Here is a 26,908-nt window from a genome sequence, read left to right as displayed (position 1 = left end):
TCATGACCTGAGCCGAAGGCAGCGGCTTAACCCACTGAGCCACCCAGGTGCCCTGCTTTCCCACTTCTTTCTAGATCCAAGTCCACCCACAAGGCCGCGTCCTCCCTGAGCCCCGCCTACTACCTTCTCTCGGCCAGTGTCCCGAGGGCACTACGGGCCTGCCTCACTTGCCAAGTCGGATTCTAACTGATTGTTCAACTCCTCCCAGGCAGGGCCAGGATTTTACTTGTTTCTCCCTCCGTGACGCTCAGCACTTGTGCGGGTCTACAGTAGGAGCTCAGTAAATCCAGCTGGTCACTCATTTAAAAGATGCGGCAAGAAGGGCAGGGCTTCAGGCTACCAGGGCCCCATCACAGGCACCGGGCTCCTCTTGCTTTTACAGAATTCCCCAGAAAGCTCCCTGGGGGATATATACCTCTCTTATGAGCGGGAAGTTCTTCCTAGTGTCTAACCACATTCTCTCCTGCTGCAGCTTTGTCTTCTCTCTGTGGGTTTTAGGGTTGCTCTCCTGTCCTCTCTTCTGAAGGGCCAGGCAGCCCTCTCTTGGTGGGTGAAGGGCACAGGGCAGGGTGGGATGTCCAGTCAATATTGCCCTTCTTGTTGCCGGTGGAACAAAGGCTCAGAGAGGGCAGGGACCTGAGGCCACCCAGCTCGCGGGAGGTGGAGCCAGGATCTGAACCAGGCACTGGGGACGCGTGAGTCCCCACATCTCTGCATAAAGCTCCTCCTGCAGCTGACGAGGCACGGGGTGGGGCGGGTGATAGGAGCCTGGGCGGACCCCTGTCCAGTCCACTCTGCCCACTGCCCTGAGGGGCGGGCAGCTGGTGGGAATGGGCAGCGGTGTTATTTCTGTTGGCCGGGACGGTGGCTTTCCAGAAAACTGGTGCCAGTTCTCTGGGTTGGCGGGTGTGGAGTGTCAGGGAGCGGGCGGGCACTGCCCAGTGGGCAGCCTGGGCTGAGGTGCAGGCCGGATCCCATCACGCCTTCACGCCCCCGCCCCCCGCCCTGGGATTCCGAAATCCACGCTCCTCTGAGATGGGAGAGGGTGTCGGGCGGTCTGACAGGAAGCCCTCCCTCACATCCGCGGCCTGAGCCAGCCTGATGCTCTTTGGAATCTCTAGGATGACTTCTCACGGTGGGATGGTCAATGTGTTTGACGGGGGAGTGCGGGGGGCGGTGGGGGGACCGCTCAGCCCCGTGGGGATGTTTGACAGTATTTATTGTCTTTGAAAAATCAGCCAGAAATGCACGAGGCCCGAGAGGTTCACGGAAGCGGCCGTGGGTCTGGCTGTGTCCTGCATTTTATAGAGAAGTGAGCTGCGTTTGGGGGGGTCCGTGCTGGGGGTGGGGATGCCTGCTCCCCACAGGGCCAGGATCCGCAGCCTTGCTGATGGGGTGCAGGGTGGGGTCATTCACCACTAAGGAAGTACCGGCCCCCCCAAATCATCCTGTTCTGTTGGCCTGTTCCCCCAGAGGCCTCCTGGGGAGGTTGGCCACCCGCCCCTGCCTGGCGTCACCCTCTGTCAATGGTGGGGACAGGCCCTCTCCACACCCTGGCCCCAGGGCACTTAGCCACGAGAGACTGCGCACTCTCCCATGTGGCCCCTCCAGGGCCCTGGTCGGGTCCTCAGGAGCTTTGGTGAGAGGGCGCCAGGGCCAGACTCACTGTTCAAGACCCGAACTCAGGTCCCAGTTTGGCATTGGACCTGCCGTGGCAGCGAGGGGCGGGGCTTCACGGCCCGGGACCTCAGCTTGCTCACCTGGCGTAGGGAATGATGGTCCCTCAGCCCTGCCAAACTCGAGGGTCCCTGTGTGTGTGGGGTCAGGTGTGGGGCAGGGGCAGGGCTCCGTGTGTGACCCGGGTCAAGGCTCAGTGATGACCAAGGTCAGAGCTTGTGTGACCAGGATGGGACTCTGTGTGATCAGGGTTCAGCATGTAGCCAGGATCAAGGCTCAGTGTGTGACTAGGGCTCATTCTCGGGGGGAGTCAGCGGTCAGGGCCCCCAGTCTGGGCACGTGCCACCTGCGCATCTGACCCGGGCGCCTCTTTAGAAAGGATCTCACACATCACAACAGGCCCGTGACCTCCGTGCCTTGCCCTGCCTCTGCCCCAGGGAGGCTTCTCTTTCTGTGGGGAACAGGGAGGTGCCAGAGGTCCTACCTGAGGCTCTTCCCAAGCTGCTCTCTTTCTTCCCATGATGCTGCTGGCACCTGGGATCGGCCGGCCGGAGGCCAGAGGGCTGGACAGGGTTGAAGCCTGAGGCAGACTGAGAGACAGGATGGGGCCAAGTCCTGTTTGCAGGCTGTCGGGACGGCTGTCCCTGGTCAAGGTGCCTTTTCAGGGCCAGCAACCTGGTTCCCTTCCCCACCTGACCCTGGGGCCAGTCAGCGGGACAACAAGGGTCAGGCTGCCGGTGAGGACTGGGGCTCCGGCCCTCCCCTGTCCGCTCTCTGGAAATGAGCCTCGCGTCCTGTCGCTGCCCTCCATCCCCTTCCCTGGGGGAGGGGGGTGGGCCCAGGAGCCTTGGATTTGGCTGGGAGATCGGTCAGTGGATATGTGGACACCGGTGGGCGTGGTGGTGATGGGGACAGCGGGCACGGCGATCGGGAGGGCGGATCCGGCATAGCCCCCTCGGCTGGCCCCCATGAGCTCCACCGTGCCGGGATCGCTAACAAGGAGGAACACTTGTGATGCCCATGGGGGGTGGGGTGGGGTAGGGGGAGCCCCGCAGGGTGCCTGGAAGGAGCGTAGGGGAGTGATGGTCACTCCTGGCAGGGCTGGGCCCTGGCCTGATTCAGGAATAGCCCTTCTGTGCTGACTTAGGAGGCCCTAGAAGACAGGCCCTTGGAAACCCCACACCAGGACTAGGGTACTGGGACTGACCCCCACCCCGCCCCTCAGGGGCAGCGGCCCCTCAGCCCCAAAGCTCAGACATCAGAGTGTTTTGTCCAAAGGGACCGCCATGCTGTCCCACAGAGTTGGGGCGTCAGAGCCCAGACGGACTGACCGCTGCTCCAGGGTGCCGCTCTGTCCCCATTCCCTGGGCCCTCCTCCTTCTGGGGCCAATTTCTGTTTCTAGCCTGGTCCCCGGGTGGCTGGAGAGACCGGGGTGGGGCCTCAGACGAGGCGAGGGGGACATTTCAGGAAGACAGATTCCGATCCAAATCCTGGCCCTGCTGCGTCCTTTCCGCTGTGAGTCATTTAGCATCTCCGAGCCTCGGTTTCCCCTCAACCGTATGATGAGGACGGTAATACCTGGTGCCGCAGTGAGGAGCGAGTGAGAAAACAGACGTGTTTTGGGGTCCACCTCATGGCCGTGCGGGCCTGAATGCATGGGTGTGTATCAGAGTCCCCTGGAAGCTTCCATCCGATGCTTGTGCCTGGATCCTGGACAGGCAGATTCAAGTGGTCTGGGCAAAAGCTTGGGAACCAGCATTTAAACCAAAACCTCCCCGGTGATTCTGTAGCCAAGGAGCGATGGCCACTGGGCTGACCTCGGTTCCTGCCAGGGCACTGGGATGCTGGTCAGCGTGGACACTGGGGTGTCAGCCTCTTAGGTCCCTGCTTGCAACGTCGAACCCGGCTAACACTTAGTTACTGCCGGACATTAGTCCTAGGTGGGCATCACCTCTTTGCCTCCCCCCTCCCCCCCCCCATCTCTCCATCCTCTGTCCTCTGTCCCTCCAATCCCTTCAAAACAAATGGACTTTACTGTGTCCTGGGCCCTGTAGATAATTCTTTTTCCCCTCTGTAAATCAAATCCTGTTTAAATCCTGCTTGGGTCCTTGCAGCCAGCCCGAGCCTCCGCCGTGGTCTGCACCTCGTCTCCGGCAAGCGGCTTTGTTTAAGGCGGCTGACACTCCTGCTAACCCCATGTGTTTACAGTGTCCGCAGAAGCTCCAGGTGTGGGAGGAAGGCCTCTGAGTTTATTCTGACCAGAGAGAGGGTGGGGACCATCGGGGGATTTCAGGGCACCCTCCTGCGCAGGGGTCTCAGGCCACACTGTCCCCAGCCCTGTCACTGTCCGCTTTTCACAGGTGAGTCCCCAGATTATTTCCCCGGAGGCTCAGAGGGGACCCTGCAGACCAGAGACAGACCTGAAACGTGGCCCCAGGCTTCCAAGTTCCCGCCCCTGACCCCCAGAGGAGGAACCCAGGAAGGCTTCTTGGAGGAGGTGACATCTGAACTGGTTGTTGTGAAGACTGAGGAGGAGGAAACGGGTAGGTGGTGGAGGGAAAGGTATCAGCAGCAGGGGGAAGCCTGGGCAGTGCTGTCCAAGCAGGGGTGTGGCCAGAGGGATTGCAGCATCGGGGAAGCCGGAGGTCCTGGCTGAGAATTCTGGCTCTGCCTCTTCCCTGCTGTGTGGCCATGGGCATGTCACCTGACTTCTCTGGGTCAGTCCCCTCACCTGCAGAGTGAGGGCTTCTCAGGGTCATTGTGAAGAGGGAATCACCTAGGAGCACAGGTAGGAGTCGTGCTCTAGAGTTCGGACCCCCCCCCGCCCCTTGCCGCAGGCATAGAGAGCCGTGGCAGGTGACCCGACGGGGCCACAGGCGGACACCAAGGCTCTTGCCCCTTTTCCAGAGAGCGCTGGGTTCTGAGCTCCTAAGGCCTTTTCTGCATGGCTGGGTTGGGGGTCTACACCGCCACTCTCTGACCAGTCAGAGGCCCCTCCCTGCCCCCAGCCAATGTGGATTCAGGGTGGGCAAGTCTAGCCTGATTTAGGCCAGGGAGATGCTGCCAGAGGCAGCCTTGTGGGTTCTGTGCACTCTCCCGTCCCTGCGTAACCACGTAGCCTTTTTGTGACCACGAGGGAAACCACGGAAGACGAGGAGAAAGAATGTCAGAGAAGCACAGCCAGAGCCCGGGGGGTCCTGTGCCTGGAGCTCACCCTGCCTTTGTGCTTCCCGGCACATGAGATCAGAACTTCCCTCCCGGGAAGCCAGCCTGCTCCTGGTTTCTTTTCCTTGTTCCTGGAAGTGCCCCTTCCCCCCAGGTGGCCTACAGCATGTCCCTGGAGCTTGAATCCAGCCATGCTGGTCCCTGCTTGAGGCCCCTAGGGGCTGCCAGCCCTCTACAGGGCAGCCTGCGCTTCCCGGTGTTCCGCTGGCCCCACGGGTGGGGGTCGTGCACTGCAGCCTCGGTCCACCCACGCTGGCTCTGCCGGTCCCTGAACACACGGGGACCCATCTGCGTGGGGGGCCTTGCTTCGCTGTCTTGCCTACGGCCTCCCTGAGACTCACCTGTGCTGTGTGAAGGGGGGTAGCGCTCGGGACGGCCTGGGGCGCCTGCTTCGTCCCAAGGGCTGACGTCTGGGGCGCGGTCATGCTGAGTGTCGGGGTGCAGGATGGTGACCCTGAGCCTGGGAGGGAGGAGCCACACAGAGCGGCACCTGCCAGGGGCTCCCACGCCCTCTGCCTCCCCTTGCCCTGTTTTTGTTCAGGAGAAACTGAGGGGCATGAAATGACCCATTTGACAGGGCATGGCCCGGCAGAGCCACCAGCTTACAGAATCCCAGAGCATGTCCATCACCCAGAACGACCCCTGAGGCCGGGCCAGCGCTCATCCGCTCTCTGGGTCCGTGAGGTCGCCTGTTGTGCACGTTGCATGGGTCTCTGTCCTGCGCGCACGCTCCTTCATGTCTGACTCTCACGCTCAGCACCCTGCTTCCAGGCTGGTCCCTGCCCGCTGCGTCCGAGCCAAGGGGCTTCTGCTCTGGAGGGACACGTGGCCTTTGCAGCTCCTTCCCTCAGGGACCCACCCCAGGGGGCTTCCGCACCACCGCCCCCGGTGCACGCGTGGGCACGTTTGGTTGGCGTCCTGCTTCCAGGTTTGGCTACATCTGGGCGCCTCCCCGCCTGGCTCTGTCACCCGCGGTCCCCGTCATCTGTGGTGGGTGGTGGCCTCGCCTCACTTCCTCTGGCTGCCCAGGCAGGTCATCCGCTCACATCCGCACCGGTATGGAGGGCAGGCCCAGAGAGAGGGAGAGAGAGAGAGAGAGAGAGAGAGAGCGCGAGCTAGTTACCTAGCCCGCCCCCCCTCCGCCGTCCTTCCTTTTGGTATTAGGAATCGGGCTTGTCTCTTCCTGGGCCTGATGGGAAGGACCCCCACCCCACTCCATGCACGCTTGAGGCCCTGCAGAGCTCTGACCCCGTACCTGCTGGGTTTCTTCCTGCATGCTGGTACCTATGAGAAAGTTTAACTGAAGGGGATTCTATACTCTGAGCGAGGATTCTGTACTCTGATCGGAGATTCTGTACTCTGATGGGGGGTTCTGTACGCTGATTGGGGATTCTGTATGCTGATCAGGGGATTCTGTACGCTGATCAGGGGATTCTGTACTCTGATGGGGGGGCTCTTGTACACAGTTGTTTCTGCCATGCATATTTCCCCCACAGAACTGGGGGTGTATGCAATGAAGCTGTCAGAGGCTGAGCCATGTCTTGCATGGAGGGACCAGACACACTTACCCTCAGTTGTGCCCACCGAGCTCCCGGCTCCTCCTGTCATGGTCTCCTTCCTGACCCTGCGAAGGGACCGGCACAGGCCTGGACTTAGCAGGTGCTCAGCTGTACAATGCTGTGTTTGGGCAGAGGCGGGGTGGGGCTGGGCATGGCCGGGTCGCTCTTCCCTGTAAACCCATTCTGAAGAAAATCCCCAAGAGCAGTTTCAGTGCTTCAGCGCCCAGGACAGTAGGCTGGCCTCCTCTCCAGCGGGGGCATCTCTCCACTGTTGAAGCTGGAGGGGCCCCCAGCAGGAGTTGCTTACCTCCAAGAACAAGATGCTCACCACCTCACCAAGAGTAGGGTCCACTCTTGACAGTTTTTCTCTAAGTCCTAGGCGACTGTGGGAGTCCCTTACCCCCGCCTCCTATCCTGAACTCACGTGGTTCTTCACTACCTTGGGCCACTGCCCTAGCTTTGTTCCCCCTCTCTCATGGGGTGCCCCCTGAATGTGTCTTCAACATGCCGGCACTGGGTACTCAGTAACTACCAGCTGCAACCCCAGAGCCCCAGCTAATAAGCCATGGCCTGAGCCCTTGGAGGACACCCTGTGCACGCCGAGTGAAGGCTGTGCATGTCTGCATGGTGTCCGAGGCCCTCTGCCACGGGGACGCAATGACTCACCGCATGCCCCGATCCTGGTGGTGCCAGGCTGCCTACGTGGTCCTGATGTGCCATGCATTGCTGCCTTTCTACCTTCCTCCGTAGGCACCGTTCCCCTGTCTGGGCTGCCCTGCCCGCCTTGGGGGCCTGCAGCATCCCACAAGCCCCCACGCTAGTGTCGCCCGGACCCCGAGTGTCTGTCTGCCTGGAGGGTGGGGCCTGTGGCTTACCCGCAGAGCCTGCAGACAGGGAGGGGGAGACTAGGGCCACTTGGGTGTGTGCCCTGGGGATGGTGGGCACTCTTCCAGGCCAGGGAACCATACCCGATGTCCATGTGGGCTCTCCTGGTAAGTGGTGGGGCAGGGTGCAAACTCATGAGCTCGGGTTTGCTGTTGAATATTTGGACACTCCTGTGATGGGGAGCTCACTACTTCATTAGGCCACATCAGCAGTTGTGACAGCTTCCTGGGAATGCGGGCCTGGCCTTGCTGCAAAGTCTGCTGCAGGGGGTAGAGGGTCAGCAACCCAAGGTGGTGTGAGGTGGTGGGTGTGATGAGTCGTGGGGTTCCCCTCTGCCGCGGGGCCTCCGGAGCTGGGGCTCTGGCAAACCATGCTGCCCTCTGGTGGCCGCCGCCTGCCGCAGCTCCGGGGGTCTCTGCATCTCCCCTGGGGGGTCGGGGGGGGGTGCGGCCCTCTCCTCGCGTCCCTGAGTGCCTGCCGCTGGGCATGCAGGTGACCTGGGCGGTGAGTGGACCCCAGGCCCTGTGGAGAAGACAGACAGACACACACACACAAATGGGGAGGATGGTGTCTTCTAGCTTGGGCAGGCCTGGCGGTGGCCTCCACAGTCCCTGGGCTCGTGCGGGCCCTGTCCCATGGGTGGGGGTGGTTAGGGACCCCCAGTTCCATCCAAGTTCCCGGGCCTGGACCCACTGTTGCCAGGAAGTGTTAACGACCCTCCAGGTTTCACACCCGCGCTGCTCGCTCTTCCCACAGATACCACCAGAGGGCGTGCGTGAGGCGTGCTGGATCCCAGAGATGCCACCATCAGTCCTGAGGCCCTGGGGGGCATCGGGATCGTGGGCACTGTGGGTGTCTGGGCCCGCTCACTGGTGGGAGCCCTCGCCGAGGGGGTCCTCCAGCCTCTGACGATCTCTGCTGCACCATCCTGGGTGGAGGACGTGCGTGTGCAGTCTGGGATATGGGCATGGCCCGGAGTTCCCAGGGGCTCTAGGTACGGAACTGGAAGTCACCAGGTGCAGGCTCAGATGGGCCCAGGCCCGCAGGCTTGGGTGGGGGACACACCCGGCTGTGGCTGTCGTCGGGGAGGCCTTTGCACACACACTGGAGCACTCCTCTGGACTCAACGGGCTGACGTCTGCTTGGTGTGCAGAACCTCCTTGAAATTCTGACGCCCAGGACACACCCTTCCTGATTCCCAGACCTGGTGGGTGCTCCCGGGTGCTTCCGGCCGCTGTCCCAGGGCCTGAGCTCCTCCTGCCTTTCCTGCCTGCTCAGCGGCCCTGCCCTTCCTGCACTGACTTGGGGCTGGCCCGTGTGACCAACGGGAGATGGGCACGTGTGCCTCTAGAGGCTCGATGATAAACGAGAAACCTTGCTCCCCGGGATCGCTCAACCTGGAGGGGAGGGGCCAGGGCCACCTGAGACCCCAGGGATGCCCAGCTACTAGGAGCTCCTGACACCCCCCGCCTGCCCCCGAGAAAGGCCCGGTGGTGACTGGTGGGTCGGACTGCCGGTCTGAGCTGCCTTGCCTCGCAGCCTAGTTAACCAATGCCCAAAGAAAATCTGTCATCACATAAGTAACACGAGTGAGTTACCGGAGCTCGGGAACGAGAGAAACAAGCACAGCTCTCACTGCTCCCTGGCCTACAAGCCTGTGCTCCCCAAGTCTGGCTTCCTCTTCCTGTTCAGCTCATGGTGGCTCCCTCGTATGCCCTGGTGGCAGTCTGCAGTGGGGCCTTGGGGTGCAGGACGTGTATTTGGGGTGATGCCCAGGGCCTTCTGAGAAGCGTTCAGGTGCCGCTTCGAAGACTTGTCGCGGACCGGAGGATGGGGTGTGTCCCACTGGCGAGGCCTGTCCCGGGCGGCTAACGCCTTCAAGGCTCGGTGCCTGCGGGGGTCAGGTGCTGTCGGGGTGCGCTCAGAATGGGCCCCTGGGGCTGAAACGGCAGGGGCAGAGGGTGTGACACGGCCACCCGAGGCCCTTCTTTCCCGAGGCCCTTCTCTTGTTCCTCGCCTATACGTCGTACCTGCATAGAACTTCCGCTTTTCCCTGCCTTGACTTGAACCACGTGCTCTTTGAGGATGGCCCTCAAAGGACAGTCCTAAGAACGTTTACTGAGCACCTGCTCAGGACTGGACAGAGCTAACCTGGCACTAACCAGGCCGGTCGTCTCCTCTGAGGTGGGAGCGATCGCTGTGGCCCCACTCTCTGGATAAGGAAACCGAGGCTAGGAGAAGTTAAGCAACAGAGCCCGCCGGGGGAGGCTCACACGTGGAGGCCAGTGTCCGCGGAGGGCCTGCGGCCCACATGGCTGGCGCTCATCCCCTCCTTGTGGCCCTGCTGCTTCTGGGGCCAAGCCTGCTGGGCTGGAGGCTGCTTTCTGGAAATCCACTTAGCACTGACCTCATCTTTGTCCTCCTCCGAGCTAATCTGCTAATCCTGCCCACCCCGTGGGCCCCTGCACAGTCTGTCTCCCCCTAATCCATCTCTGAGGGGGGCCTCCTCTCCACTGCGCTTGGGGTGGGGGGGGTTGGTGGGGATGGGATCTCCTGCATTCAGCGCTTCCCGATTCCAGGGGGGATTCTGGAGCCTGGAATTCAGGCCTGGAGTGTGAATCTGTCTGTCCTTTGCTCAGCCATCACCTGCCTTCCAGGGGTCCCTGTGGCTGCTGAGGGTGGGCGGCTGGGGGAGAGCAGCCTCCCCAAGAGGTGGTACCAGAGCAAGCTTCCACCTGGCTGGGGGAGGAGAGGCTGGGCATTTGGCTGGGCGGAGGGCAGGGGGCATCCATGGACCGGTGTGGGAGGAGACTTGAGACTTGCTTCTGTGCCTACTTCTCTGGCCTCGTGCCTAGCCACGAGCCCCCTAGGAAGTGCTGATCCAGAAGGAGACCCCCTCACCAGTCCCCAAGGGGCATCTCAAAAGTCTCCCCGGGGGCTGGCTGGTGGCTGAAATGGCCCAGCCCACGTGGCACAGGGAGACAGGAAAGTGTTGGGCCTCACTTTTCTCAGGCCCCTCTGCGTGGGCGCCCGCCCTGGAGGGCTGAGGTCCCCGTGGCCCTGATGACCGCCTCTAGGAGCTCACTTCCAGAGGCCCCCCCCCGTACATGAGACTCCAGTGCGGCCACTGGGTGACTGCTCTGCAGGCCCCATCCTTCCGGAAATCCCTCCCGCGGATCTGGGGCTCAGCCCCATGGACAAGTGGGTAAGTCGAGGCACCTGTAAGTTTCGTAAAACTGTTGGCCTCCGGACCTCTCCCGAGCTCGGGGCCCCTCCCCCTCCGTCCTCACTGCCCCCTCCATCCTCCCCCCGGGGCTCAAAGGAGCCGCAGTACATCCGCACTCCTAGCCTTTGGTAGCCTGCCCCCGCCAGGGGCCAAGGTCAGACCCCGGACCGCCCCATGGCCACGCCCCTTTCCGTCTGGGCGGGGCCTCCGGGGTGCGCGCGCGCGCGCGACTGCAGCGTGGGGAGCGTTCCCATTGGGCCGCGCCGCCCACGTGACCCGACGGCGCGGCCCGCGCTCCCGGGGCCGGGGTCGCGCCTGCGCGCGCCGGCCCACGTGCACGCGCGCCCCCCTGCCTCCGCCGGTCGAGCCGGCGCCGGGACCGCCAGGTCAGTCTCCTCGGCGCGCGCTCGGCGTGGGCGCGCGGCGCGGGCGCGTGGGGCCGTGGGCGCGCAGGCGGAGCGTGGCCGCCTCTTGCGCTGGGCGCGTCCCGGGACCCCGCGGCCTGGCTTGGTCGCTGCTGCTGCTGCTGCTGCGGGAACGCGGGCCTGGGCGCGGCCACGTGCAGGGCGCTGGAGGCCGGGCTCGGGGCCCAGCCCGTCGTTCCTCCCTTCCCCGGGGGCGTGCAGCGGGACGACCCCGGCCGGAAGAGCTGAGCCCGCTCCCTTGTCTGGGGGGGCGCGTGACCCCGTCCGCAGGTCGTCCTCCCGAAGTTGCGGCTCGGGGTTCTGGTGCGGCCCCGGTCCCTACTCCGCTTCTTCATGGGCGTGGTCCCGGGGGACCTGGTCTTATCAGAACCCCAGGGGTTTCCCTGTCCTGCGGTAGGACGGGGAGGGCAGCCGACGTCCCCAGCCGATGTTCCCGGAGGCTGAGCTCTGCGGCCCGGCTCAGACCCTTGCCGGGGCTGGTAGCCTGGCAGTGCCTCCCCAAGCCCTGGCCCCGCTGCGGAGCCGCGTCGGCAGCCTCGCGCCAGTGTCGCAGGCATTTCACAGGTGGCTCCGCACACGCGCCTGGGGCTCCGCTGGGCAGCTGCGGCTGGGACCGGTGGTGTGCCCAGCTGCGAGCCGGCAGAGCGCAGCCCCTGTGTGGTGTGGTGACCTCTCAGGCCGGCGCCTGGCCCATTGGCTCTGGGAGAGCGGGCCTGACGGTGGCGGGGGGGTCCAGGCCAGCAGGTCACAGTACCCGTGGCCACCCCAGCCTCTTCGCCAGGCCCTGCGCCTCGTCTCCTGGCCTGCGGGCTCTGTGGTCAGCTCCGCACCTGATAGTGGGTTCGGGGCCAGAGCAGCCCGGGGGTGGGGACCAGATGGGGTCCGTGGAGGGGACCTGTGCTCTTCTTGCCCAGCGGCCTCTTCAGAGCTCCGTGAAGGTGACCTCATGTCCTCCCGTGAGGTTATTAACCCCATTTCTCAGATGAGGAGACTGAGGCCCAGTGTGGTGGAGTCAGGTCCATTTCCCCTGCAGATCTAACCAGGGCCTTGGTTTGCCCATCTGTGAAGTGGGTGCTGTTGGACCCACCCTGCAGGCTGCTGTAAGGAGGTAACGGGAGAGGCTGAGTCTGGGCCTGAGGACGGCATGGGTGTGTCTCCACGGCCCCCCCTCCCGGCCACTCTTCAGGGAGAGAAGCTGCCCCTTAAATGTCCCTAGCACGACCACTGCACCCCGTAGTTGTTTGCTCAACACTTACTCTGTGCTAGGCCCCGTGCTGGGATCGGGTGGGTGTCAGGGGTGAGCCTCAGGACTCCACTGGCTGGAGGGGGACAGGGCAGGGCGTGTGCCCCCCCCAAGTGCTCAGGGTGGTGGAGGAAGATGCCGGTGGTGAGCAGATGGGACCTCCAGTCTGTCTCCTTGGCTTGCCGGCTCTTCCTTGCCCTTGCTGTCCTCCAGGACACCTTCCCTGACCTCCGGGATGGGGCTGGGTGCCCCAGCGAGTCTCCTCTGTCTCCTCCGTGCCAGCTTGACTTCCTGCCCACGTGGCTGGGAAGAGGTGCGCACCATCGGCCTTGGCCAAGCTGCTGTGAGCCCGCCCTGCTGCCCAGTGGGGTGCACTGGCAGCACACAGGCCTGTGCTAGGGGCCTTGGGGGCTCACATCCAGATGGGGACACTGTGCCTCACTGGCTGGTGGACCCGAGCGAGAGGGTGGGTCAAGGAGAAAGGGCACGGGCATGTCCAGGCAGCGTTTGGCTGGAGGGGCAGAGCTGGGAGCGGCTGGGGCTGTGGTTCCAGCGATGGCTGATGGTTTCCCAGAGACCTTGAACTTGCCGTTACCCAGAGGCTCCAAACCTCACTGTAGGCAGTCACCACACGGTGCACCGGGGCTTCTCCCCGCTGCCCGGCCCTAGCCTGTGCCTCCGTCTGGGATGGCCTCCCCACCAGCTGCCTGGCATCCTGCCTCCACCCGGCCTCCCTCGCTGCTGTCACCTGCTCCCTGGAGTCCCCGCTATGCCGTACTGCCCCTCGGGGCTTTACCCATGGCCGGCAGGTACAACAGAGAAGGTGGAGCTAATCAGGAGGGCCTGGATTTAGTTTCTTCCCAGGAACCATTGTCTCGGCCCTCAGTTTCTGCATCTGTAGAATGGGAGCAAGGAGGTGAGGGTCAGTCTTGTGGGTGGACCGCACCCTGGCACTCAGAAGGTGCGTGGGAACACCACTTCCCTCCTTCCGACCTGGACCAGGGCCATGGCCCTGGGCCTTCTTGTCAGGGGTAGGAGGGTTCTCATCACCTCACCCATGGGGGGCAGGATCTCATTACCCGGGGGTGCCCCTCCACAGGGCCGGCACCTTTAGGGTCCCCGGGTGGTTTGGGATTTGGGTCAAAGCAGCCAGTCAGGCCTTCCTGTCTCCCTGGGCCAGCAAACTGGGGAGCCTACTGTGAGCTTGGCCCCAAGAGGTTGTGAGCAGGACTGCCCAAGCTGGAGGTCACACATGCAGGGTGACGCTCACAGATGTGCTAGGAAGACGTTGGATAGGGGTGAGGGCTGGCAGGTGGTGGGGAGGGGGTCCCAGGAACGGCCGGTGTCAGCTGTCAGACCTACGCCCGCCAGGCTCATCTCCCGCCGGAGGTCCCCAGGCCTCCAACACTGCCGACCCCTCTGTCCTGGGTCTTCTGGCCGCCGCCATTATGGTGCTCGTCCTGGGTGCCTGGCCTGAGTGCGGTGGGGTCTTGCATGGAGGCAGGACCGTGGAACGTCACCACAAGCCAGCAGCGGGGAGGGCCTGCGTCCCATGCTCAGGAACTGTCTGCTGGGGGAGGGGCTGGGCTGGGAAGTTGGCTTCAGGGCCCCACTCTCCTGCTGGGTGACCCTTGAGGTGGGCGTCAGTGCCATAGTCTCCCAGCAAATGAAGGCTGGACCCGATCAGGGTCTGTCAGTGGGTCATCACCCTGGGTCACTAGGTGCTCTTTGGGGGGCAGCACACGTGTCGCTCAGGACGTCTGGTGCCCCGAGCAGGCACTGTTGCTGGTGTGGGCAGACGGAAGGTGGGGAACTGGCCTCGCTCAGGTTCGGGGGAGCCGCGGAGTGTTCTAGAGCAGGGGTGGTGGGGTGGAGCGGAGCCTCGAGGTTCCGACTTCCCTGGGCTGTGCTCCCAGGAGCGGGAGCATCAGGAGGGCGTCTCCCACCGTAGGGAGTCTGGGCCTTGAGTGCTTAGCGGGGCACTGATGTGCTGGGATGGGGCTCTGAGCCAGGATGTCAGGAGACGTGCTGCCGCAGGCCTCCGCAGCGTCCAGGCATGGCTACCGGGGCACACGTAGTCCAGGACAGGTCACGGGCTTCGGGCCCGTTCTGGTTCTCCTTAGGGCTCTCAGTTTCCCCTTCCGCAGACAGGGGGGCTCTGATCTGCCTTCTCCAGCTCCACCGTCCCCACAGCCCTTCCCGGGAGCGGCAGGAGCCCGTTCCCACGGCCTCTGTGGCCGCAGAGACCCCAAAGCCGGGGCTGGCCCAGCCGGTGGAGGCGGGCTGACAGGAAGGCGGCCCTGCCCTGTCCCCTTCCCATGGGGACGGTGCTCCCAGCCGCTCTCCCGGCCCCGCGGCCCCTCTTGTGACTCAGGCTTCCTGGAAGAGGTGCGGGAGGGCACCGAGGATTCCCCTTCCGCCACCCGCCCAGGGTTCCCCCGCTGCCTGCCTGTCCCATCCCTGCCCTGTGGCTACACGTGGTGGGCTTGACCTCTTCTGTGTCGCCCCACCCCCAGAGGGCGCTCCTTTCTGATGGTGCCCCCCATCATCTGCTGGTGTGGGGACCCCGGCCCCCTCCTCACGCTCTGGCCCAGACCAGGGCCTGCCAAAGCAAACATTTCCCTGCTTTCATCTCCCTGCCATGCTCAGCCACGCCGCTCCTCTCGGGCTGCGCTCTGGCCGGCTGCCCAGTGGCCCGTCTGCTGGGAATGGCCACGCGGAACTCAGGGGCTGTCTGGGGGTGCCTGGGGCGCTCCACGGTCACCTCACTGTCCTCTCCGCCCCTCCACATGGTTTGGAGGAGCCCAGAGCCCTGGTCCCAGCTCTGCTGGCCTCTCTGGTGACCCGCGCCTGCCTCTGGGCTTCTTGAGCCTCAGTTTTCTTGTCTGGAGAATGGGGTGCTTGGAGCACACTGTGGACCTCACAGCAGACTAGACGGGAGGTCAGGCCTTGGTGGGGAAGCTCCAGCCGCCTGAGCCTTGGGGCTGCTTCCCGCCCCGCGTCTGCTCTGTGTGACCGGGTCTCGCCCGGCATTCCGCTCGCCCTCGCCAGGGGCCTGGGACCTGGGGAAGCGCGGCCGTTGGTGCCTTGGCTTCTTCAGCTGGCATGCTGGGCTCTCGAGCCTGGGCGGGGTGGGCCGAGAGAGCACCACCTGCCCTGGGGCTCACGTCTGGGGAGGGGTGACACTCGAACAGGTCCCTGACTGCATCGTTGTGATTTAATCCAGATGTCGTGATGTTCCGTATAAAAACCCACACAGCCCAGGCAATCTCTGATGGCGGTGGGCTCCGAGCTCCTGGGCATCTCAGCTTGACTTCGTGGGAGCCGACCGCTCGCTCTGCATCTCACTTGAAACGGGCCGCTTTCCTGATGGCCCCCATGGACCCGGGTCTCTGGGTCTGGATGGACCCGAGCGTGTTAGTCAGCGCCCACGCCCGTCACCTCCATCTCGGTGGCTGTGATGTCGGCTGGAGGATGCAAGCTACTGGCCTGGCCTCACTTCTGCCTCCCCGTGCCCTGTGAGGGGCTGCCCAGGCCTGCACTGGCCCCTGGGGAATGGGTGACGGCAGAGAGAGGTGGCCCTGACCCTGGGAGTGTGGGTGAGCAGGATAGCAGTTGCTTTCCTAGAGCGTGTGACCCTCCGAGTCTGAGGCTATGGTAGATAGGAAGTCCAGGTGAGCTTCTGGGAGGAGGCCGCATCTGGCCCGGGGCGTGAAGGATGCGGGCATCACAGTAGGAGGGAGGGGCTCGGGCCGGAGTTAGCCAAGTCGCTGGGGCAGCTGCGTTGTCAGCCACACTCTGGGGCCTCCTCACAGCCAGCTGCTTCCCCAGGTGGGGGCTGCGTGTTTGGGTTGGAGGACCCTGCTCAGGGCAGCAGTGTGGGAGGTGTGCTGGGAGGGAAGGTGGCCTTGGCGGGGCTTGTGTGGTCCTTGCAGAGTGGCGTGGAGCCAGGACTGTCTGTCCCTCATTTACAGACGGGGAGCCTCCTTGTGTGTGTGGGGCGTGGGGAGCGGACCCCATTCCGGTACAGCCACCAGCTTGCGCTCCCCTCTCTGGCTTTTCCTTAGCTCTGAAGCGTGGCTGGGAGGGCCTGCCCCCCCCCCCCGCAGTGGGGTGAGAGCCTGATACAGGGGCAGAGAGGAGGTTCTGCCTCAGGCCTTTGGTGTAACTCACCCACCCGTGCCTCAGTTTCCCCCTCTGTACACAGGGGTAGGAACCCCTTCCGTGGGGGTGTTGGGAAACGTAAGACGGGCAGTGGGTCCAGGCAGCCCGAGGTGCACAGTGCGTGCCCTGCTGATGGGTGACACAGCCTCCCCCACCCCCGCACCGCTCTTCCTAGACCTCCGCGGCTGGGGTGTTCCCACGGCCGGGCGGCCGCAGGAAGCCATCTGGAGGCCTTGTTTTCCCTCCCCCCAGCCTCCCTGGCAGGAAGTCACCGGAAGGGCCGTCCCGAGGGGCCCCCAGGCCTGTGAGGACAGCCAGTGGCCGGGGGTCCCCGGTGGAGTGTAGGGGGCAGGGACGGACTGGGGCGGAGCTGGGTGCTCCCAGGCCCCCTGCGGCACGTGGGCTGGAGTGCGGGTGGAGCTGTCCATCAAGTGTGTCCGTCTGTCTGTCCAGCCTGTTTGCTACCCTTCCCCCTCCACGAGCCTCAGATGAGGCCCAGCATGGCCGTGGCCCATGAAGTCCCAGCCTCAGTCCTGGGGGGGCTGTGTGCTCTTTGAGGAGGGGTGGGGTGGAGGGAGTCGCAGGAGGGGCCCCTAACCCAGGAGACAGGGGTGCGGGGTGCAGGTGGAGGCTGTGGTCTCTGGGAGCGTGGCTAAGGGGGTGGCTGTTGGGAGGGGAAGCAGAAAGGTGGGCAGGGTCTGGGGGCTGGATGGTGACTGTAGTGGTGGGGGCGGCCCGAGACCCTGTTCTCCTCACCCTCCCCTTCGAGACCCTTGGGTCAGCCGGCAGGTCTGGACATGCCTCCAGCAGGATCAGGGTCTGGGCTTCCGCCCCTTGGGACGTGCCCACTGCCTGGCCTGAGTGTGGCTGGCTGGGCCTGGGGACAGTTCCCACGGCCACTGCCAGCTGGGCCTGCCCAGCCTGAGGAAGGACGCTGACCCCAGCGGGCCCTTGGCCGCCTTGTGCCCGCCCGGCCTCCCGCCTTCAGGAGGAGCCTGGTGGGCTGGGAGTCTGATGGCCCTGCCTGGCCTGCCATGGGGAGCAAGGGGCACCCCCGCCTGGTTTCTTCCTGTCTCCCCTGCGTTCTCACTGCGTTCCCTCCCCTTCCCTCCCCTCCGCTGCGGCAGGCTCTGTCGTGGGGTCTTGCAGGCAGGGTGAGCGTCTCCCCGACCCTTTCCTTCCCGTGAGGAAGTGAGCGTGAGAACCGGGACTCTGGGCGGGCTCTGGGCTCCAGGAGCACCACGGCCGGGAGGCGCGGCCATCAGCCGGTCCTGGGCGAGGCGGGATGTTCCAGCGGTGCCCGTGGGCTGAGGACAGGCGCTTGTGGGCCTGTCCCAGGAGGGTCACCGGCTGTTCCCGAGTGCCTCCTGCACGCCAGGCCCACTAGTCTGTGACCTAGCCCCACAGCTGCCCTCCAGGTGTGGGCAGCCGGTTTGTAGAGCCCGGGCTGCCCCCGGGTCTGAGCGTTGCTGGCCTCGCCCCGTCCCGTGTGCCGAGGTACTAAAAAGTGTATAAAAGATGGTTTGCGGCGTGTGTGCCCAGGCCTGCGGGAGGCTGTGGAGGTGGGGGCCGGGGTCGTGGGGCCTGCTGAGAAGCCCTTAGAGTGGGAGAAGCTTGGACGGCTGTTGGGAGGAGGGGGCGCTGGGCCAGGAGTCCAGAACCTGGGGAGGCTGGCCTGGGGACGGGGCTGGCCTCAGCTCTCCACGCCATTCCTGCCTGGGTACAGCACACTCTGTTGACGGTGCAGGACAAGGTGGGGCTCTCCACTCACCTCCCCTTCTGCAGGGGCTCCGCGTGGCCCCTGCATCAAGGGTAGAAGATTCTAGATGTGTGGGGCGATCTGCTTGGGCAGGGCTCCTTGATGACCGAGAGCCTCTCGGTTGCTGGCGCTATGATTTGTGGGCGCCCCAGGGTCCCTGCCAGGTTGCTGTGGCCAACTTTGTGGTCTTGCCTGCCATGAGCCTTTTTCTCTACGAGCTCCCTTGGCCCCAGAGCACAGCCGTGGACGGCGTCCACCCGGAGCCCAGTGTCTGTGCGCCGGTGACGGACGGGGCCTTCGAGGAGGTGGGGTTGGGACGGGCAGGTGGAGCCAGGAGGGAGTCCCAGAGCGGAGGCAAAGGCCTGGCGACAGGATAGGATGCTCTGGGGACAGAGAGTGCGCCTGGCACAGGGCACGGCAAGGGCAAAGGACTGGAGGCGAGGCCGGACATGGCCCGTCGTCGGGACAACAGGAGGGCAGGTGAGGCCAGAGCAGAGCGAGGAGGGGTGTGGGGGGACAGCAGCCGGCGGTGGGGCCTTCGGGGGCGAGGGGACTTGGGCGTTTCCTTTGAAGTGGCGTGGGTATCATCAGGGGCTTCAACCCTGAGGGACCGTGTCAGCAGGGTGACACCAGGTCGGGAGTGCAGGGGAGGGTCGGGGTACCCAGGACGCCAGGGTGGGGGCTGGCTCTGGGCAGACGCTCCCCAAACTCTCGGTGACCTCAGGGGGCCCAGGCACTGCTGTCTCACTTGTCACTCCATGTGGACTCTCCTGCCCCTGTTGGGGGTTCTGGGGAGTTTCTGTTTCCTCCTCTTGTGCTTGATTCTGTGACACCCCTCGATCTGGGGTTGCAAAGACCTGCCTCTCCCCGCCGCTGCCCTGCAGTGATTCTGAGAATGGGGGTCCGCCAGGGCCTGCCTTCCCCGGGGGGCATTTCCTGCGCTTCGCCGGCAGCCTGGGTCACCTTTCTGCTCCCCGCCCTCCTGGCCTTCCCTTGGGCCGTGCCCTCCGCCTGACCCCCAGCCCATTTGCCCTTCTCAGGGGGAGCTCTCAAGACTGGAGGGGGCCAGCGTGTCCTTCGCTGTCCTGCGGGGTGTGGTCCGGCTGCTGGTGTGGGCAGGCCCACGCGCACAGGCCGTGTGTGGCTGGCCGACATGGGGCCTGGTGGTGTCTCCCCGTAGAGTGTCGCTCGTCTCTGCTCTCCCGTCCCGTCCTGGTGCTGCTGCGGGCTGGGGTTCGCCTCTGAACCAGCCTTGCCTCGAGAACGAGCGAACCTGCGGGCTGGGCTAGCTCCACGTGCGGCGGCTGCGTCTGTAGCTTTTGAAGCTGCTGTGACGAATCTTCCCCTTCCCTGAAGGCCGGCCCTGCCCAGCCGGCCGGGGACCCCGCAGGGCCCCCTTTTACCTGCCTGGCTGCCGGGCCTTCTGTCCCTCCCTGGCCTGCTCAGCGCCCTCCACAGCCCACTGCGCCCCTGCTGGACCCAGGAGGGGGCTGCCCAGGTGCTCCCCGCCACCCCTCGCCCCTGTGCTGCCACGCCCACCCTCCTGACTGGACCCCCAGGCCCTGCCACCCCCCATACCCTGTCTGCCCCTCCCTGGGTTTTTTCTCACACTTGGGTGCATGAGGGACCCCACTCGTTCTGCTGGGGAGAGGGTAAGCCCCCTGCCTCTGCGGTACCCCTGGGTCCTGGAAGCACGGGTGATTGTGGGTGTCCAGCCTTGCTGTCTGGACAGCGCACAGTCCCTGTGGGGTTCAGGGGGACAGACCCGCGAGTAACCCAGCTGTTCGTGAGCTGAGCATGATCTCCACGTAGGGGAGCCAATAAAGGGGTGCAGCCCTAACCCTCAGAAGCGTGATGTGGAGATCGGGGAGCCACACCCCCAAGGCCACGTGGTGCGTGATTTCACGGACATGGCAGGTCCGTGGAGATGTGCTCCCAAGTGGACGAGTGCCTGCCAGCGGCTGGGCGGGCGGCGGGGGTGGGGGTGTCTGTGGGGGCAGGTCCACAAGAAGTGTGGGGCTGCTTGTTGGGGTGATGGAAATGTTTTGGTCTTAGGTAGTGGTGATGATCACGCAATACCGCGGAGATGCTAGAAAACGCCCGAGTGTCTGGTTTAAAATAGTTAAAATGGCCAATGTCACGGTCCGTGAATTTTATCTCAGGAAAGCCATGGAGCCTGCTCCCCGCGCCGCAGAGTCTGGCCTGCGCAGGTTCTCAGTTAAAGTCTGCAAAATAGGATTAGCCCGGCTCTGCCCCGGGTGGCCGGCAGGGCTTAGAGGAGAGCGGGCAGCGCTGCTAGGCTGGCGGGCACTCAGCGAGCTCCGGAGCCGGCGTGGAGCCCACGGCGTGGAACCCACGGCGTGGAGCCGGCCTTCCCCCCGGGCAGTGCCCGTGTTGGTGAGTCTGGCGGCGCGTGGGGCCTGCTTCGGACATGTCTCTCTTCTTGTGCAAAGTCTCCTGCCCTCCCTGCTTTGTGACCCCTCCACTCCCGGTAGTCCTGTCTGGGTGGGGGGGGTGGGCACTGCTGTGGGGCTCCTACTGCTGGGGGTCTGCAGAGCCCAGCTGGGTGCGGGCTCGGGGCCGTGCAGCCCCACACGGGCTCTGCACCCCTGGTCGTGCCCTGTCTGCAGCTCCTGGAGGAGCGGCTGAGGGGCCAGGCGCGGGAAGTGGACGGGATGCGGGCTCGGTCACTCTAAAGCAGGGGCAGGCTACAGCCGGAGCTAATCCCGCAACCCTCACCTGACCAAGGTGGGGGCCCCAGGCAGAGGACCGGGGCTGGGGGTTCAGGGTGGCCTGGCTTGGGCTCCGCCTCCATCTCTGTGTGGTGGTCCCCGCCCTGACAACCGGCCGGGCTCAGAGATGGGCCGAGCCGCACAGAAGAGCTGGAGGCAGGGAGGCCTGGCCAGGAGCCTCTCCCACCCTCGCAGCTGGGACTGGGGCGTGGGGCTGACCCAACCCGGCGTGTTGCTGAGGTTCTGGGAGGGGCCGTCTTTGCTGGTGCCTGGTATCCAAAACATTCTGGAAACGTGCTGCCGGCTGCCCTGCCCCCGCCCCCCCGTCCCAGGCCATTGCATCTATTGAGGAATAAAGGCTCTGGGACATTTTGCAGGAAATAAAGCCCCTTCGGTATCCCAAGGAAAGCCCTGGGGGAATCCCCATTCTGAATGCGGGTCCTCCCACGGGGCTTAGAGTCCCGTCAGAGTCCCCCTGGGTGTATGGCACAGAAGAATCATTCCAGGGGCTCAGGCAAGGCTGCTGGGAAGGGAAGTGTCCCTGTAGATCCTGGGAGAACGGCCACCAGCAGCTCCATGAAGGAACGGCGTCCGGCGAACCCATCTTACAGATGAACAGACTGAGGCACAGAGACCCTCTGGGAGCTGTCACGACCTGAGCAAGGGTGTGGGGCAGAACCACACTGGGGTCGGGGTGATGGGAGGGAACCCCTCCTGCTGGGCCCGTAGAGACCCCGCAGGGCCTGGGTTTGGGGAGGCCCCACCTCAGAGTCTCCTGCGCTCCGTGGGCCTCAGGCTCCCATGGGTGGGACGGCCACGGGCACCCACGAGGTTGCGACGTTGCAGGGTGGACACAGCGCTGTGCACGGTGGGCGTCACGCTGGCTCCCTGGGGCCTGGGTCGTCGAGCCGTCCTGGGCTGCGCGTGCTCAGGGTTCGAGCTGCTGAAGAGCAGGAAGCGCCACTGTTGTTTCAGAGACGGGACACGGTTCTCCGTCCACCCAGGGCTCCAGCCCGGGAATCGGCACCCGGCGACCGCTGCAGATGCCGGCGGGGCCGACACGGAGCTGAGACGGCAGCAGCACCGGGAAGAGGAAAGTAGCAGCGCCGGGCTCCCCACTGCCCTGGGGGGCCTGTGGGCCCCTCTAGCGTGTGTCCTGGATGCAGCAACCTGCCCCTCTTGCGCTGGTTCTCTGAGGGCGCCGGGGGGCTGTGTCTCGCCGCCAGGCCGACCCAGAAATAGCCGTGACCTTCCGCACCCAGCTTGGCAGCGCCCAGGGCTGCGAGGCCTACGTGCGCCCGGCGGAGTCCTCCCGGGGCGGTGGGGCCGGTTATTTTGGATGTGGCCTCCTGAGGCCAGGTCAGAACTCTTTCCCGTGGCTCCTGAAGGCCCCTCTGACGCGCGTCCACCAGGGTCTTGGCCAGCAGCCCTGGCCACCTCCGTGATCTTGCGACCCCTTCCCGCCCGCCTGACCCCTGGCGGCCTGCGTGCTGGGTGGGGCGGGGCAGGGGCCTTGGCGACGGACGGCGGCGATGGGTGTCGGGGCTTCCGGGAGCCCTGAGATCTGTTGGAGGGCCGGGCCTCGGTTTCCGGATCAGGGGTTGTTTTAAGGAGAAAACACAGAGGCAGTGCCCACCTGGGCTGCCTCAGCCGCGCATAGCTGTGGCCTCGGGCAAGTCAAGTCACTGACTGCATGGCCAGAGCCTCAGTTTCCTTATCTGTGAAAAGGGCTGATGGCTTCCTTCAGCACAGCGTGAAGGATGAATGTGGGGAGGGGTCTCCGTGTGCAGGGGTCCTGGAGCCTTCCCCTGTTCTGCACTCCTGGGCACGTCCCTCGGGTGTGTGCGGGTGGTGAGCCGAGCCGCACCTGAGCGTGGACCCGCGTTCTAGCTGGGCCGCAGCCTCCTTTTCTGGCCCGGCTTCGGGTGCGGTGGTGAGCAGAAGCGGCTAGCACGCCTTCATGCCGCAGGGTCCAGTTCCCCGGGGGCCGCCGGCTTCCGGGGCAGCTGCTGGCCATGTCCTGCCATGGGTCCAGGGTGGCTGCACAGGTACAGGGGACCGGCTGCTGCATCTGTGGGCAGACCCCCTCCCCTGAGGGTGCTGGGGGGTCCTATCCTGCTTCCTGGTTGGGACTGGGGCACAGCAGGCGCAGCGGGGAGGGGCTGACCGCCTGTCTGGTGCCAGCTGTCCTCTGACACCCTAGATCTCCCCCAGGACCTCCTTCTCATCCCCCTCGGGGATGCTGACCTTGCATGGTCCAGGGCCAGAGGACGAGCCAGAGCCGCTCCTCCAGGGGGAGGGGACTCAGGCAGGCGCAGCAAATGCCCCCCAGTACTGGGGGTCTTCTTAATGGAGCCTCCCCTCCCATGGGTGCCCCACCCCTGCCCCCCAGGCCACGGGACAACTCTGTGGGCACCGGGGGGGCATGTTGGGGGGCAGCTCTTGTTTTCCCCCCTTGAGAGGGTCTGTTATATCCAAGTTGTGCAGACGACCGAAAGGCCCAGGGAGGAGAAAAGGTGTGCGTGGGGGCACAGGCAGCCACATGGAGGACTTTCTCAGCTGTCGGGGTATCCCAGGGCGCACCCCGTGGGGCCTCCAGCTGGTTCTGGGGGGCAGGGACTTCCTCTGGGAGGCCCCATGGACCATCCAGGAGGCCCATGCCACCACCCCGGTTCTGAGGACCCCAGGTGCCTTTTGCCCGTCGAGGGTCCCTGTGTGTGTGTGTGGCGGGGGGCATGGGAGTGGTTGGGCTCCACCTGGTGGACTGGGGAGGCCCAGGGCTCTCTGGACGGCAAGGACTGGGGGCCTCCTCTGGGCCTCCTGGGGCCTCTGCCTTCCTGGCAGGGGCTTGAGCTGGGGGCTTGGTGGGTACAAGGGCCTCTCAGGGGCCGTTGGCGCCAAGCGAATCCGTGAAGCTCCCGGCTCCGCTGGGACACCGTGCCCATTCCGGAGGCTCGGGGGCATGGTGCCAGGAGTCGGCATCAGCCCAGTGGGGCCCAGGGGGAAAGCACTGGGGACCGTGGGTGCAGGCTAGGGCAGGCTTTCGAAGCTCTTCGTCCTGTTAGAATCGGAGCCTAGGAATTCCCAACCCAACACCGTATCCTCCAGAGTAATGGGCTGTAGGCTGGAAACTGCTGCCAGATAACCAGACCTCCGGGACTGGGGCTCTGCAAGGCGGGGAGGCCGAGGTCAGGAGACGACCCCTGGGGACAGGGGGGTGCAGCAGGGCCTGCTGAACCCTGCTTCTAGCCTCCCGGGGCTCGCCTGACTGTGTGTGCCAGTGCATGTGGTGGAGCCCCATGGTGGGGGGGATGCCTGGGAACCTGCCTTTCACCAACGGGGCAATATCGGACACGCAGAGGAGTCCAGCTGTGTCCTTGCTAAGACAGGCGGGCTGGGGCCCGGGGAGGGGCAGTGATAGGCCCAGGGGCCACAGTGGGAGGGCTCTGACCCTCTGGTTACTAAGGCAGGACACCGGGTCTCCCCATCCGTGCGAGGTCCCTGGCCGTGTGAGACTTCTGTGGTCTGACTTGGGAGTCTGGGCAGAGTCTGGGCAGAGTCCTTCCAGGCCTAGTGGGAGATGGGGTATGGACCGGAGAACAGAGACGATGTGGCGGGCCACCGGGCGGCATGGTGGCATAGGGGAACGGGGTCCCCACCCTCTTGGCATGGGCGTCTGGTCTGGACACCCACCGTGTGCACCTTGACAGAGCTGCCCCTGGGCTGCCACACGGCTTCGCAGTCACACTAGGTCCTGCTGAGCTGCTGGCTTGGCCGGTCGTCCTGTGCCGTCCTGTCTCCTCAGGCCTGGTGGTCCACTCGTGGACGCTGACCCTCTGCAGTCTCTACCCTCCCTTGGGGAGATCTGAAGGGGGCTGGACGTGGCCCTGCCCTCCAGGAGTGGTCCAAGGTGCACATGGCCTCTGGGACTGGTCCAGAGAGGGGTGGGGAAGTGGAGGGAGGGCTGCGGGGGTGAGGAGAGGTTCATGCGGTGGGAGTTGGGAGAGGTGGGAGGGAAGAGGGCCACCGGATGGAGACCAAGGCAGGGACAAGGGACAAAGGACAAAGGCCTGGTGGCAGGTGTGTGAGTCACAGCACCTGGCAGAGGCTGCAGCAGATACAGCGGGCCAGCTGGGTGGCTAAGGAGGGCTCTGGGGCCTGGCCAAGGCATGGGTCAAGGCCTGGGCCCTGGGCCACTGGGAAGGGGCTCTGTCTGGGGCGGGGTTGGCCGGTGGGCAGCTGGCAGGTGCCTGGTGGGAACCAGAGTGGGGAGCTGTCTATGGGCAGATGTCGGGACGGGCTGGTGGGGTAATGGGGCCGCCGTTCCGGGGCCAGGTGTGGAGGCCTTTCCTGCAGCTCGGGAGGAATTGCCCCTGCTGCTCACCTGGTGGGGAGCAGGCCGGAGCAGGGACTTCTGTGACCTCTCTGGGCAGGGCTGGCCTGGGCTACCACCCCCACCCCCATCTAGGGTCTGGGGAGAGAACTTCATCCTTCCTGGTGCCATCCCCGCTAGGGTAGCATCCTGGGGGGAGGAGGGACAAGTGACACTGGGCCTCAGGGACAGGAGCACCCCTCCCCCACTGGTGGGGTTCCCTCTTCTTCGCTTCCTTGGTATTTTTGTGGGGCCTTGAGGCCCCCGCCAGGGTGTGGTGGGCTCACTGGCCTGTTAGCCGGCTTCCCTGGCTTCCTTGTGGGGGAAACGGACAACAGGAAGACCTGAGGGCTGGGCTCGCGGGGGCCCTGGGGAAGCGTGGGCAGCTCTCCGGAGCCCGAGAGCAGTCTGGGGAGGGCCCTGGGGGGCTGCTGAGGTTGGGGGCAGCCTAGAGAAGGCTAGGTTGTTTCTGTGTGGGTGGGTTGGGAGGTAGGGGTGCACTGAGTGCCCCCTCAGCAAGGGAAGGGTCCTGGAACCCCCTTCCCAACCTGCAGCAGGCAGTGGGGAGACAGGCCAGAGAACTGGGGAGCCCCAGGCTGTCCCCCTGACCCTCCACTCTGCCGGCTGCCAGGCTGGGCTGCCAGGCTGGGCTTCGGGGCCTTGGAGAGATCTCCAGGCTGGCTCTGTGCCCACTCCTCCAGCCCCCTCCTGGCCCCCTCGCCTGCTCCCTCCCTTCCCCCCTCCCCCTGCTCTGGCTGCCTTTAATTCAGGGCCCTGGGGACTCTCCGGCCTCCTGCAGCCCAGAGTCAGGCCCCGTGGGGGAGGGGGGCTCTCCTGCCCACTGCTTCCTGGGACCAGGGTGCTCGCCTCAACCTCAGATCCCTGTCCCAGCCCCACTACCCTGCTTCCAGGCAGCCCTGGGAGGGGGGCAGTGCAGTGGGAGCCAAAGGCTGGCCAGCGATCCTTCTGGGGCTGCCCCAGCATGCCCCCGCCTCCCTCCCGGCACAGTTTACCGGCGATCAGGGGCCTTTGACGCGGGAGGGCGGGCAGCCCGGGCGGGGATAAAGCTGGGCGGGGGTGCGGCGCCCCAGGACTCTGGGACCGGGAAGGCGGGAAGGCGGGTGAGTGACCGCGGGCTCCCTGCAGCTCTGGTCCGGTGGGGAAGGTGGGGCTGGCAGAGGCCTGGGTGTGGCCATCCCTGGGGCAGACCTCAGAGCGGGGCCACAGGGGTTCCCAGGCCTTTCTGCTCACACTCAGGTCAGCTGGAGCCTCTGTCGAAGTAGGGGCGGGTGGCCCAGGGATGGACGCTTCTCCTTCCAGAGCCCGAGCTGTCCCGTATTGCTGTGCGCCCGGCCCGTGGCTCAGAGGAGGGTCCCTGGAACTGCTGGTCGGCTGCACTGTGGAGGGGCAACGATTTGTGGGGGAGGGGTGTCCAGGCCTGCCTCTTCTGCCCCCTCAGGGGAGCGGGGGAGGGATATGCAGGGCCCCACTGTGAACACAGTGCTCACATAGTTGATGATTTATTGCTGGCAGGGGAGTGAGAGGGGGTCCCGTGGGTCATCACAGCATGGCCATAACAGCTGGTGTGGGGCCCGTCCGAGGTCACCTGGTCATCGGGGTCCTTGGCGGTGCTGGGGGGC

The 26,908-nt window shown here is 65.0% G+C and overlaps 1 protein-coding gene across 3 annotated transcripts in view; it reads left to right on the top strand.

The window, feature by feature from the left end:
- Positions 1-4,103: 4,103 nt before the first annotated feature.
- The window catches only part of PTP4A3 (protein tyrosine phosphatase 4A3), a 38,112-nt gene continuing 15,307 nt past the window's right edge, over positions 4,104-26,908 (top strand). Inside the window, exon 1 of one of the 3 annotated variants that reach the window (XM_044247077.1) lies at positions 4,104-4,221. The gene's annotated coding sequence lies outside the window, so the exon portion shown is untranslated. Of the gene's footprint in view, positions 4,222-10,926; positions 10,960-26,365; positions 26,390-26,908 lie in introns of those variants that run through there. The other 2 variants (XM_044247079.1, XM_044247078.1) reach the window with 2 other exon arrangements.

Source organism: Neovison vison, chromosome 4 (assembly GCF_020171115.1).
Source record: "Neovison vison isolate M4711 chromosome 4, ASM_NN_V1, whole genome shotgun sequence".
NCBI classification, from domain to species: Eukaryota; Metazoa; Chordata; class Mammalia; order Carnivora; family Mustelidae; genus Neogale; species Neogale vison.
This window is presented reverse-complemented; position numbering and strand designations above follow the sequence as displayed.